Consider the following 12,180-nt stretch of genomic DNA (forward strand, 5'->3'; position numbering starts at 1 on the left):
TTGCTCGTTGCACAAGAAGCTTACATAATATTAGAATTACGTAATGGTATAGGAGAAGTAAATACATTTGGCATTGAATGAGTGCAATATTACATCTGCTTCAGATTTGTAACATGATGGTGATTAAGAGATACAGCAAAGAAACAATGCAATCAGTAGGAATATCCACCCGGCAATCGCGTGCCTATAAAAGATTAATTTTGCTTGCCAGCACATGGATTCGTCGACGTCATAATGAACATGAACTTGTCAAACAGGGCATGTATGTAACACCATAAACTAAACAATTGTGGTTGGAAAAATTCTCAAAAAACTTATATACAAGTAGCGCATAGTGCTACCAATATAAAGATACAAATTTTATTTAGTTTCGCGCACAATAGGGTTCATTACCCCATTTCCGGCCAATTAAGCACAACCCGCACTTAGTCTTTCTTAATCTAGCGCAGTTTAGCACCTAACGGAATGTTATTATTACTGATGGCTTCCAAATTTATTTACATTTCCGTACGTACCGTAAGATTTGATAAAGAGTAACTAATCGTTGAGATATTCTCAAAAGTATTTTTTTTTATATTTTTTTTTATTTTATTGAATGGCTACGCAGTCTTTGTTAAATTGAACGAGTTTTTATTTACCCGACGTTTCGACACGGAAATTGTGTCTTCTTCAGGGGGAACTGTAATTTTTTGTATATTGATACATAAACCGTTCAATAAAATATTCAACGATACAGTCGATCCTCCACCAGTTCTATTCTCAAAAGTCTAACACTGCTTCTTGACGCCAAACTCGGCCTACGGATTCTAAACTCGGCCTAACGCATTGAAACGCCATTTAAACGCCAATGAATTCACTTCGGCCAATCGGATGAAGATAAAAATTGATTCGGACGGAGCGCTGCTTTTGTTTTTGGGAATAATGGGTGCAAAATTCATATCACGTGTTTTCATTGACTTCATTCGGTAGCTTATTAACTGAAGTATCGTACCAAACGCATAATTGACTTGTTAATTATGAAATCATGGATTTATTTGAAGTTTTCCGCTCGATAGTACCAAAATGGGCGATGAGGCCGAAGTAACTCTCTACCCTAATTTGATTAAATTTGTTTTTTGTATAGGTTTGTAGGGTTTTTGATCATATTTCCGTTCTAGTAAACCAATTGTAAGTTACGGCTTACCTTCCAGCCTCAAGCTGGTCCAATTTACACCGGCGGGGCGGCTATGAGCAGAGTACTTCCCCAAAAGACGTTCGGATTTTGGGTGTTTATGATACAAAAAAAGAGAAAGAAATGCAATTTTCGACGTCTACTTATATTGTCTAACCTGACCTTCCCTTTTCCTCCTCGCTGTCCTCGGTGTCTCGGTGGGGCCCTTCAATGGTAGCGGCAGCGGTTTCTGTTCACGTCGGCTCCAGACACGGTCTGTGCCGAACGTCTCTTCTCCTTCACTTTTGGCTGCCTAGCAGCGGTCCTTTACTTTTAGCGGGGGGGGGGATGAGCGAGGCTCCTTTTTCGGAACCCCCCCCCCCCTCCCGGCGACGTTGGTGACGAATCACCGGATTACCTACTCGCCGTATGCAATCCCGGCAGACACCGCAGTGTTTCTGCCAAGGCGGACTCACCTCTGGGAATGCATCGTAGTGAGCTGTGCTCGAAGAGAGACTTAGAAAATTTTCAGCCGTCAATTTTTGCTCCGTTTTTTCTAGACTTTTGTGTAGTTGTAATTAGTGTTTCTTCAACTATTTGCCACCCCAGAGTTCTTAAACCACTGATCATCTCGGAACCTAGCACCATTGGTTGTTCTTTGTGGCTCTTTGTGTTCCTTACAAGTGGGTCAGATTCTCCGATTAGCAGCCTGAATCCATTCAGCCACAATTGTGCTTTCATCATCTGACTAATCAACTGATTGGCCATACAGGATTTTTGGTTCGCTTGTCCGATACTAAGAATAGGAAAACCTATTTTCGAGCCCAGTCAACCAACCGTTGAGTATGGAGATCACTGTAACAAGACATCGTTCATGGATCAATTTGGTGAGTCCGTTGCAATTTATTCTGGTGCTAATAATTGGCAGGATCCAATATTGGACAGTTTGATGTTTATAAAGTACTATCAGTTAAAACTGTGTTTTTGAGATTTGTCTATATATATTCTTTGGTGCTTCCTACATCGGTTGCAGGACAGTGTTACCGATTTATATTGGATAATCGAATAAATACCATAAACGAACTGTATCTCGGATAGGTAAACCATCCCACATAGGGTTTGGATGATACCCCGAACACGTCGTTAAGCTCTCTTTTATGGTTATTTTTATTAGGGAAATGATAAGACAATCTTATTCAAATGTCGTAATAATACCTCTGACCAAGGAAGAATGATTTATATAGTTTTCATAAAAGTTGACGATACAAATACTAATGAGGAAAGGAATTCCGCATTTCCTTTTCCCAAGTCCTTTTCCTCTCCTTCCCTTCCCTTCTTCTCTTTTCAGAAAGCGAGTAATGGCGCTATAACCATATGCCATATAGGGCTAGGACAAGAGTTAGTGCTCAGGTCCCAACCGCTAGAAGAAAATGGTAGCGAGCAAGGGCGCTATAACCTAGGCGAATACAGCATTCCCTCCGTATAGGTTACGTCCGCACACCGCTCTCTGTTGTCCTTCGACTGAGGTCGGCTGGATCGATTGAGGGATGGCAGTGGGTTGGCGGTGCCGTCCACGCTTGTACGGAGGGAGGACTGTACGCTCGAACACAAGGGGTAAATACCTGTGTTCCATCCCAGGAGATCGGACAATCAAGGAGTGTACATTAACTTTCTTAGCTCTGTCACTCCCAACGATTTATATAGCCCTGCATACGGAGCGGTTGGTACGGTATGTCCCCGCTCTTTGATTACCTGTGGATTAAATGTTAACCACTGTCTATACTTATTAAGTAGACATGGTAAACATTCACTTCCACAAAAATTAACTTAACGCTACACAGTAGGCCTGGCCGCTTTATTGTTTGTTTCACATCCTTGATGTGCAGCAGGCATTAATAATGACAAGAAAAATGATAGATGTATCATTTTCCAGGATTCTTTCAAGTACTGGCTGTGTATGTGTAGACTAGACTAGACTAGACTAGCTGAGTTTTCAGTAACCAACCAAGTAGTGTTTTGCTTTTACTGAAAACACCTTAAATCGCAGAATTCAGGATCTGCCAAAAAGTATCTTTTCAATCATTAACACATTGCTGTCTTTTTCAGTAATTTATTTGTACTATTACTTATTCAGTATGTGAGTTTTTCATCATTGCTTATCGGTATTTTGTAAGGGGCCTCATAGTCTAGTCAGTCAAGGCACGGTATTACCAAGCCGGATGCGGCGGGTTCGATTCCCGGTCCGGTCGAGGGAATCTTTCGGGTTGGAAATTTTCTCGACTTCCCTGGGCATAGAGTATCATTGTGCTTGCCACATAATATACAAATTTATGCATTGGTATTGGCATCGAAAGCTCTCAATTATTAACTGTGGAAGTGCATTTAGAACACTAAGTTGAGAGCACGCAATAAGCTAATAAGCACGAAGCAATAAGCTTAAAATGCGAATAAGAAGAAGACGAAGTTATCGGTATTTTGGCGCAAAAGTCAGTTCCGCAGAAGACAAAAATGATTTTCCGGTTTAGTATGAAATTGTTTGAAGCAAGAACTACTGATCATCAGTAGTTTTCTGAAGAAAAACTTATGGTTCGGTATTTTTTGTGATTTACAGTTCAAAAACTGTAAAAAGATACTGAACAGGGAAACCGTGATTAACTTTATTAACGCTTCAATTAATTCTGGCAAACACGATCGTAGCAACCACACAGACACTCGGATGCAAAATATAAATGTCTCAAAGTTTGCCTCAAACATCGAAAAATTGTGAACCTCTTTGTTAACACAAAAATCTATGCACGATGCTTTTCACTGAAACTTCCTCATCAAATGTAGCCCAACAATCACAGTAATTAACGTGAGATCATAGCTCTACCTCCTGTAAGCACTTTCTTAACATATCAACACCCACTTATACCATTGGTAGCATCGGTTGCCCTTTGCATGCTTGAGTATGCAGAGACTAACTAGTCTTGCTAATGTAATTAAATTGGGGAAATTAGATCCCTGGACTAATGAATATTAATTGAGTTGTTGTCTGGAGAAGTTTGTAATGACGGCATTTCTAGAGCTGTTACCTGTCAAAGACGATGCTTCAGGCCAAGTGGAAGAATTATGCACCTTCACCAGCACCCCCGCTAGTGCAGTGCATCAAAGACAGACTTTCTAACATATGCACTTCACTATATATCCATTCTTAGGAGACGAACACACATATTTGCTTAACCTTTATGCAGTAACGAAAGGCAGAAACGTCGAAACGATGATAATCCCTCTCCCAAGAGATAGCTGAAACTTGATGATAATTGCCTGCTATCAACAGATTTCCTAGAAGGCCACATTGCAACGTGTTGTTTGCAAACAATGTTGACTGTACACATTTCATCATGTTCTCGGAATTTGGTGTTTATTAGCTATGCTTTGTTTTGTAAATAGTCAAGTTTTAATTCCTGGGGCAACTTAACGAAACATACGTGTATTTGCATTGTAGTTTTACTCAATCAAATATGTTTGATGTTCTCCCACCCCTTATTAGTTTATAGGGCCGATCATAACACCGGCTCCCAACTGTGCCTAATTTGAACAAATTCGGTTACCATCTGGATTTTCCGGAGAAATTTAAAGTTTGTATGAGAAAATGTTTGGGAAACGGAACAAACTATTCATTTACTTGCCAAAATGTCTTCCTACATGCTTATATGCGCGCCAACATGCTTGGCATATACAGTTTTTAATGAAGCAGTAGATAAAATAGAGTTTCAGCTTGCTATAGATACGCAAAAAAAGTAGATTTTAATTCTGATTATAAACTGTATTTGTTTTTGCGTTGTAAAAATGAAGTGAGAAATGCTCGCTGTACATCTCGGATTTTAGGTGTACAAATTCATTGGTGTTGATTCAAATGTTAAGATTTACCTACTCTTTGCATATCGATAGTAAACTATGATCTTAACGCGAGCAGGAATGAACATCTCGATGCCTTAAATTGGTATGGATGAGCCTGACATAAGAGGTAACATACCAAAAAAATACAAAAAAAAATCCTACCATTCCAACACCAAACTATGATACCAAAACAATACCACACATTCTTTTGGTATCCAAATATAATTTTTTTGTTATTTACAAAGTATTTTGCATGCAATTTTTTAGTATTATTTTTTGGTATTTTACCTCTTATATCATGCTGGTCAATACCAAACTTTGGTATCAGGTCAGAATTAGGTATTCATTCGTTATTTTCTCCTGCTCGGGAGTCTATCAATTACTTTAAAGAAAAACAAATTTTAACATCTGAGTGAAAAGTTATTAACAAATGAGCAGTTGGTGTGTACAACTGTGCAAGCCAAGCATGCGCGCCAGTAGATATGCGCGGAGCATATGTGTATGTATGTATGTATGTAAGGTAGCCTCCATCCCTTCGAAAATCTTGTCTTGTATGCAGCTCCACTTAATAGCAAAATCAAGTTGAGCTACCGATCTGAATTCACAATATCACTTACTGAAGGGTCAAAAACGAAGGGGTGGACCCGTAAGCAGAGGTACTTACGTGGAATCCACGGGAATTTAAGAATCTCCTTCCAACGATACGATCCAACAAATCGAATAACGCAATTCACAATACTTATTAAGCTTCCTACAGGATGGTTTGTTAAGAAGGGTGCGTCAATCCCGCTGAAACTATTTGAGTAGAATTCACATTATGGCGGAGCATATGACCACAAATAAAAATTAACTTATTTGCCTGTAGATTTTTTTCGGAGTTTAAAAACTACAGTCTTAATATGATAGTATCTCGGTTGGGCTCTCCATATAATTTACAATACTAACAGACGACTCGAGCTATGTTGCTCACTAGGTTACTGCAGCTTTTAACTCGTATTGCGATAACATAAACAAGAACATGTAGATACGAGACATCACATTCAAGAAAAACATCAATAATATTGAAAGTAATCCGAATTTGATTCCTACTGAACGACACGCGCCACGCAAAATAAAAACATTCATATTTGATGAAACCACATAAATTTCGAAATCAAACAAACTCAAACAATTACAACAAAAAAACCTAAATCCAAAGCCTAAAGCACAAATCCCGAAATCCGTACAAAAACTCCCGCAAGAAGAGAATCCAAATACAATAGAGAAAAAAAAGGATAAGTGATAATTTGAAGTACAGAATAACTCTATACCATAATAAAAAAACGAAAAATAATTATGAACTACTTACGTAAATTTTAAACAGATCAAATAAGAAAAAAAATAGGTACACTATAAATTTCAAACTCCACGTTCAAAAGCAATCCACAAAAATATGTTTAAAATTAACAAAAAAATGTCCACGATGACTTGTTAAGTAACACTAAAGTAAGGGTTATTGAAAATTATTTAAATAAAAATTCATGTTTGTCTTCTCGCTTATAAAGCAAATAGTTATGTCTTCACGTTTTAATGTTAAATCAGTATTATTCGGTCGATATTAATATGATACTTACTTTAATTCGATATACTTATTTGTTAGAGATGTTGCCATTCCTTTATTGTTCGAAGAATTTTCATCATTTATACACTCGTTCATATTGTTGCAGCGCATGCACAATACGTATACGTAAAAGTTTAGAAACGTGCAATTATGCAAACAGTACATATAAGAAAAGGAAAACAAAAAGAAAGATAATGGAGTATTAGTAAAAAAATATCAATATTCGTTTTCATTTTCAAGCACAAAAGGAGGTCGTAGGGCCAGGTCTCCAGTGAAAAATCAATGTCCATGCTGCACCAGGGTAGGATATATAGATTTGTCATCACAGAGTAATAACCACAGGGGTCAAATGAATCCTGCTTTAAAATGCCGGATAGTAAGAAAAGCTTTTGAATACAGGGGATCTTTTTTCTTTTTCCTCTGTTCGGGACCTAACACCACTGTGACCAGTAATTTGATCTATTGTAGTATATCCCGTGTCCTTAGTTTAGTGTATGTTGTATTACTCCATCATTATTGAGAAATGATGAAGTATTAGTTTTTTTTTTACAGTTGTCATTAGGCATGGAAAATCGTGCATTCATTTACATTCATTTGCCTCTAACCTTTTTCTTCAACAGCATTCCGCAAAGTTTGTAGGTTTTGATATTAGCTACAACTTTTGTGAACAAGTCAAATCCATATCTCTTATGCATGACGAAGCAGAGCGAACATAAGCTACTACTGTTTTTCAGTGAATGTATTTTACATTCACTGAAAAACAGCAACAAGTTCTGCCCGCTCTAGTTCGTGATGCATAAGAGATACAGATTTGAGTTATGAACAAAACTTGCAGCTAATAACAAAACCTTTAAAAGCTCTTTATGTTGCGGAATTTTTTTTTCTTTGTTTTGTTTTCCGTCGATCTTGTTTTCCGTGCTGAGCACCAATGCTACCGAATCCAGAGAGGCAGCTCCCACACCTGGACCCTACCTATCGACCCATCAACTCATGAACCGGGGACCAACGGCTTTACTTCCCTTCCGAAGGAAGGCGTGATCAGAGATGTTATGCCTCAGAACATCCCGGCGGCGCCGACTGGGATTGAACCCAGGCCTGCTGCATTTTGCGGAATGCTGTTGATGAAAAAAGTTAGAGGCAAATGAATGTAAATGAATGTATGAAATGAATGCAAATGATTTTCCATGCCTGGTTGTCATTCTCGCATTTATCGCAAGGTTCCGACTCTAATTGAAAGGTCCCGCTATTTATACCCTTCGGAGTGTTGAAACACCCTCCAAAGGCACGCCCCTTTGTCAGTCAAAATTGGATTCCTTAGCAACAAAATTAAGGAATGACACCGATAATGACCATACATCAGATAACCACTTCAAACTAGGAAACAACGAATAGAAAATTAGGAATCACATAGATGAAGACTAACTAACTCATTTTTTCCTTGTTTCAAGATCATCATCAGTGGATAAAGCCGAGTCTTGTCACTATCAACAAGGCATAAAAAGCAACAAGGATTAAGATGTGTTCCTTGGATTACTTAAAAATCCTGTTACCCTAGTGTGAAGACTAAGAACTAAGAATCGGTGGTAGATCTTACATCCCGTAACGTACCACGAAAAGGTGATCTACCCACGTTACGGGGCAATATAGGGGATTATCAAAGTAACAGTGATAACAGTGAAAATAAAGAGGTAGAGATGGATGATTTGCTACACCTACTCAATTTTGTGTGTTCAGCTATGAAAGCATATATATCATAGGAACAAGTATACACAAGACATCAGATATATATAAAAAAGTGTTTAAGCCTTATTGAAAGTAATCCGGTTTTAATTGCTACACAAAAAAGGACCGCGCAAAAAAAAACAATCAATTCCATAAACCCGAAAATTGCGAAAATACTGAAAACAAAGAGTTTATGGCGCGTCTCTAGCATAATTTGAGCGAATTACACCCACAAAAACAGAAAACACGTAAAAACCGCAACACAACCCGAAATCCACACAAAAAAAAATTAAAAGAAAGAAGAAGAAGAAAAACGCACAATAATAGAATCGAAACAACGAGGATAGATGATAATTTGAAGTACCTAACAACATTAACTATAGTATAGTAACAAAAAGAGAAATAATAATAATAAACTATGTAAATTTCAAAAATCGCAAAACAAAAAACACATAAAAAATAAAACTCAAATTTAAAATTCCACGTTTAAAAGTAATCCGATACAGAATGTTGAAAAGGAACAGAAATGCCTAAAATGACTTGCAAATTCTAAGCAACAATAAAGTAAGGGTTATTGAAAATCCTTTGAATGAAAATTGTTGTTTACTTTGCGGCCAACATTCAACAATTTTGACTACGCTTCAAATACTTGGAACTATCTCGAAACGAATATGCATAAGTATTAAAGTCTAGCTATATTTAACAGTTTCAATAAAAAAAAGAAGCTTTTATTTATCAAATAATCAATATAAAAAATAAAATAAACTACACTGCATTAGTTCAAGATATAAAAGATTGAATACAAACAGGTATGTAAATGGGGAGGATTTATTATACATATTTAAGGCCTATATAGTTGCCTTCCTATGCAGACGGGGTGTCCTATTTTTCCCACGAGATCAGCCTAAAAGTAAGATTTATCTATATCTCCGGAATATGCTACATTTCTACATTGTCCTGTAAAATAAATGCTGTCTTCGTCCGTCTTAAGTAACACTTTTCTGTGATAAAATGCTTCATTCTGAGATAAGTCTCCTATTCAAAGTATATTTTGTTTAGGGTGAGTACTTCCATCATGGCCTCCTGACTCCATCCTGGAAGCAATCACCTTTTTCAAAAATGAAGCAATACACACATTATTGATTATACCAACTACTGAACTCTTCAGACTATCTTCTAGCTAATAAATTATCACACTAAAGCTTCATGTTAGATAAAATTTCCAACCAATTCTGAAAATGTGACGTTTACGATTGTATGAAGTAACAAAAAACACTTTGAATCAGGGTGGACAGTGAATTTTCATTTTGAAAATCCCGGTTTTTTCCCGGTTTTTCCGGTTCAAATCTTAAAAATTCCCGGTTGTTAATATGCAACAAAAAAAACAAAATTTACTGATAGGATAAAAAAAATGTGATTTAAGAAGATTCCCAAGATTCTGGAGCTTTGAAATTTGTGTAGAGTCTGAAACTAGAACTTTTCTTCAAAATTTGTGATTAATAACATGCTTCGTGATGCAAGATTTGGAGAAACAATAATTAAAATGTGAAATGTTGAATTTTTTTTCAAGATCACAGATTTATAAAAAAAAAAATCATACTTATGAGTCGTGGAGTCATAATTGTCACGCTCTGATACTTGGAAGCATTTTAAGAGTAATAACAAATTACATAGCAATCTGTAGAATCTGGCGGACAAACCCTGGAATTTTTAGTAAAATTTAAAAGAATTCAAAGTGTTGATTAAAAACAAATATTGAGAAGGATTCCCACACAGTTTTCGAAGGAGAAGAGCAGATTTCCAGAATTACACTGGAGTCGCTTTTTACGCGGGTGATACGTCCCGCGTAAAAAAAAACCGCGTAAAAAAAACCGCGTAAATTCCGGAATCCGCGTAAAAAAAAACCGCGTAAATTCCGAAATCCGCGTAAAAAAAAACCGCGTAAAAAAAGACCGTGTAAGAAAAAACCGCGTAAAAAGCGATATACCGCGTAAATTCTGAAATCCGCGTAAAAAAAAACCAAAATCCGCGTAAAAAAAAACCGCGTAAATTCCGGAATCCGCGTAAAAAAAACCGCGTAAATTCCGAAATCCGCGTAAAAAAAAACCGCGTAAAAAAAAACCGTGTAAAAAAAAACCGCGTAAAAAGCGACTCCAGTGTATTCTTACATGAAATCCATAGAAATTGTTAGATGAATTTGGAAGGATTTCTTTGGAGAAGAATGCAAGTTCTAAATTAAACTGTTAGGTAATTTTAGTAGATTTAAAAAAGAATTGTGAAAATAAAAATAAAACATTGCAGAAAATTCCTACGTGGTTCTGATGCGATTTGTATGGGCATCGTGAGGAACATGACAGATGAATTTAAGAAGAATTCCAAGAGAATTATGATCGGAATTCAACAAGAAACAGAGTTCTTAAAATGTTCTGGCAATAATTTCAACCCTAGTGCGAATGATTCATCACATAACCCAAACAAAATTGATTCCAAAAAATTTGCTGATAATTAGAAAGAAATTCTTTAAAATACTCCAAGGGGTTTATAAATTAATTTTCGAAAGATTTCTTTTGTTTTGAATAGAGTTAAAATGAATGTTTGAAAAGATTTTTAAAGGAATCAAAGTCTCCGGATAGGTGGGAACGGGAATTATATGAAGGATTCCAATAAATTCTTAGAAGGGGTTGGAAGAAAATTCCTAAAAGAATTCAACGGTAATTATTACGCGGAGTGTTTTCTGGTTTATTTCAGAACAATTTCAAGATAATTCAGAGCAGAATTCCAAGTTTATTCTGGAATTCATCATGAGAATTTTGAACAACGAAAAATTAAAACCCCGGAAAAGAATAATTCAGTTTCGGTTTTTACAAGTATTTGTTTCCAAACTCCAGCATCTTTAATATTTTCTTTAGAGGACCATGCAATTTACATCTGAAATTGAAACGACAAAAATCAATTTGCAATATTGCTGAGCGATTAAATTCTAAAAACAATAAGACGGTATACTGAAGAAAATTATGCAACAAATAGAACAAGACATTCATTTGCTAAAGGATCACTCTGTTTTAATGGTTTATCCTGAAATTCTGATGTAAAAATTTGTTCCTATGATATGGTTAATTTATTTTCCCGGTTCTCTTGCAGAATTCACGGGTTTTTCCCGGTTTTCCCGGTTACTTTCCAAATTCCCGGATATTTCCCGGTATTCCCGGATTTCCCGGTTTGCTGGCCACCCTGTTGAATGTAAAAATTAATAAAGTCGAATTGAGTTGCGGTGTTGAATGAAATTATTCTGTATTTTTTTTTTTCAATCTAAGTCCCAAGTTTGGTAAATTTTGAGCGATTTTTGAATTTTTGACCAGTAATTGAAGAGTTTTGGTTCGTTTACCATACAAATTTTGAAACTGTCCCGCAAATTCAGATTGTAATCAAATTCGCTCAGCTTGGGTACAGTTGTTGGGGACCGCAATACGAATTGAAAGAGCTATGGGGAGCAGGGGGTTTCTAAGTTGACCCACCCTACCGTTTATATTTAATTTGTTTGTAGGTCAAGATCGACCAATCTAATCAGTTAAACTTTCAAAAGCGTACTGTGGAACAACCATAACTTGCAAATGCAATCGCTAAATCGTTCAAGAAAAATCCTTCCACTCTATTCTAAGCAACGAGATCCTAGTAAGAGGAAATTTATGACACCTTCAGGCTTACGACAACGACGACGACCGAGGCGCCTAATACAAAGGTGACACAGAAAGAAGAAGTGTTCGTTTGTTGACGAAAATGAACTTTGAGTTTTTCGTTAGGCAAGTTTGTACTAGATTGATCACTT

General features: G+C 36.6%; 1 protein-coding gene across 4 annotated transcripts in view; it reads right to left on the reverse strand.

The window, feature by feature from the left end:
• The window catches only part of drongo (Arf GTPase activating protein drongo), a 129,210-nt gene that overhangs the window by 16,550 nt on the left and 100,480 nt on the right, over nucleotides 1-12,180 (reverse strand). The window lies entirely within an intron of this gene.

The sequence above is a fragment of the Ochlerotatus camptorhynchus genome, unplaced genomic scaffold (assembly GCF_037179485.1).
Source record: "Ochlerotatus camptorhynchus isolate MF236.1 unplaced genomic scaffold, CSIRO-AGI_Acam_v1.1 ptg000078l, whole genome shotgun sequence".
Lineage (NCBI taxonomy): Eukaryota > Metazoa > Arthropoda > Insecta > Diptera > Culicidae > Ochlerotatus > Ochlerotatus camptorhynchus.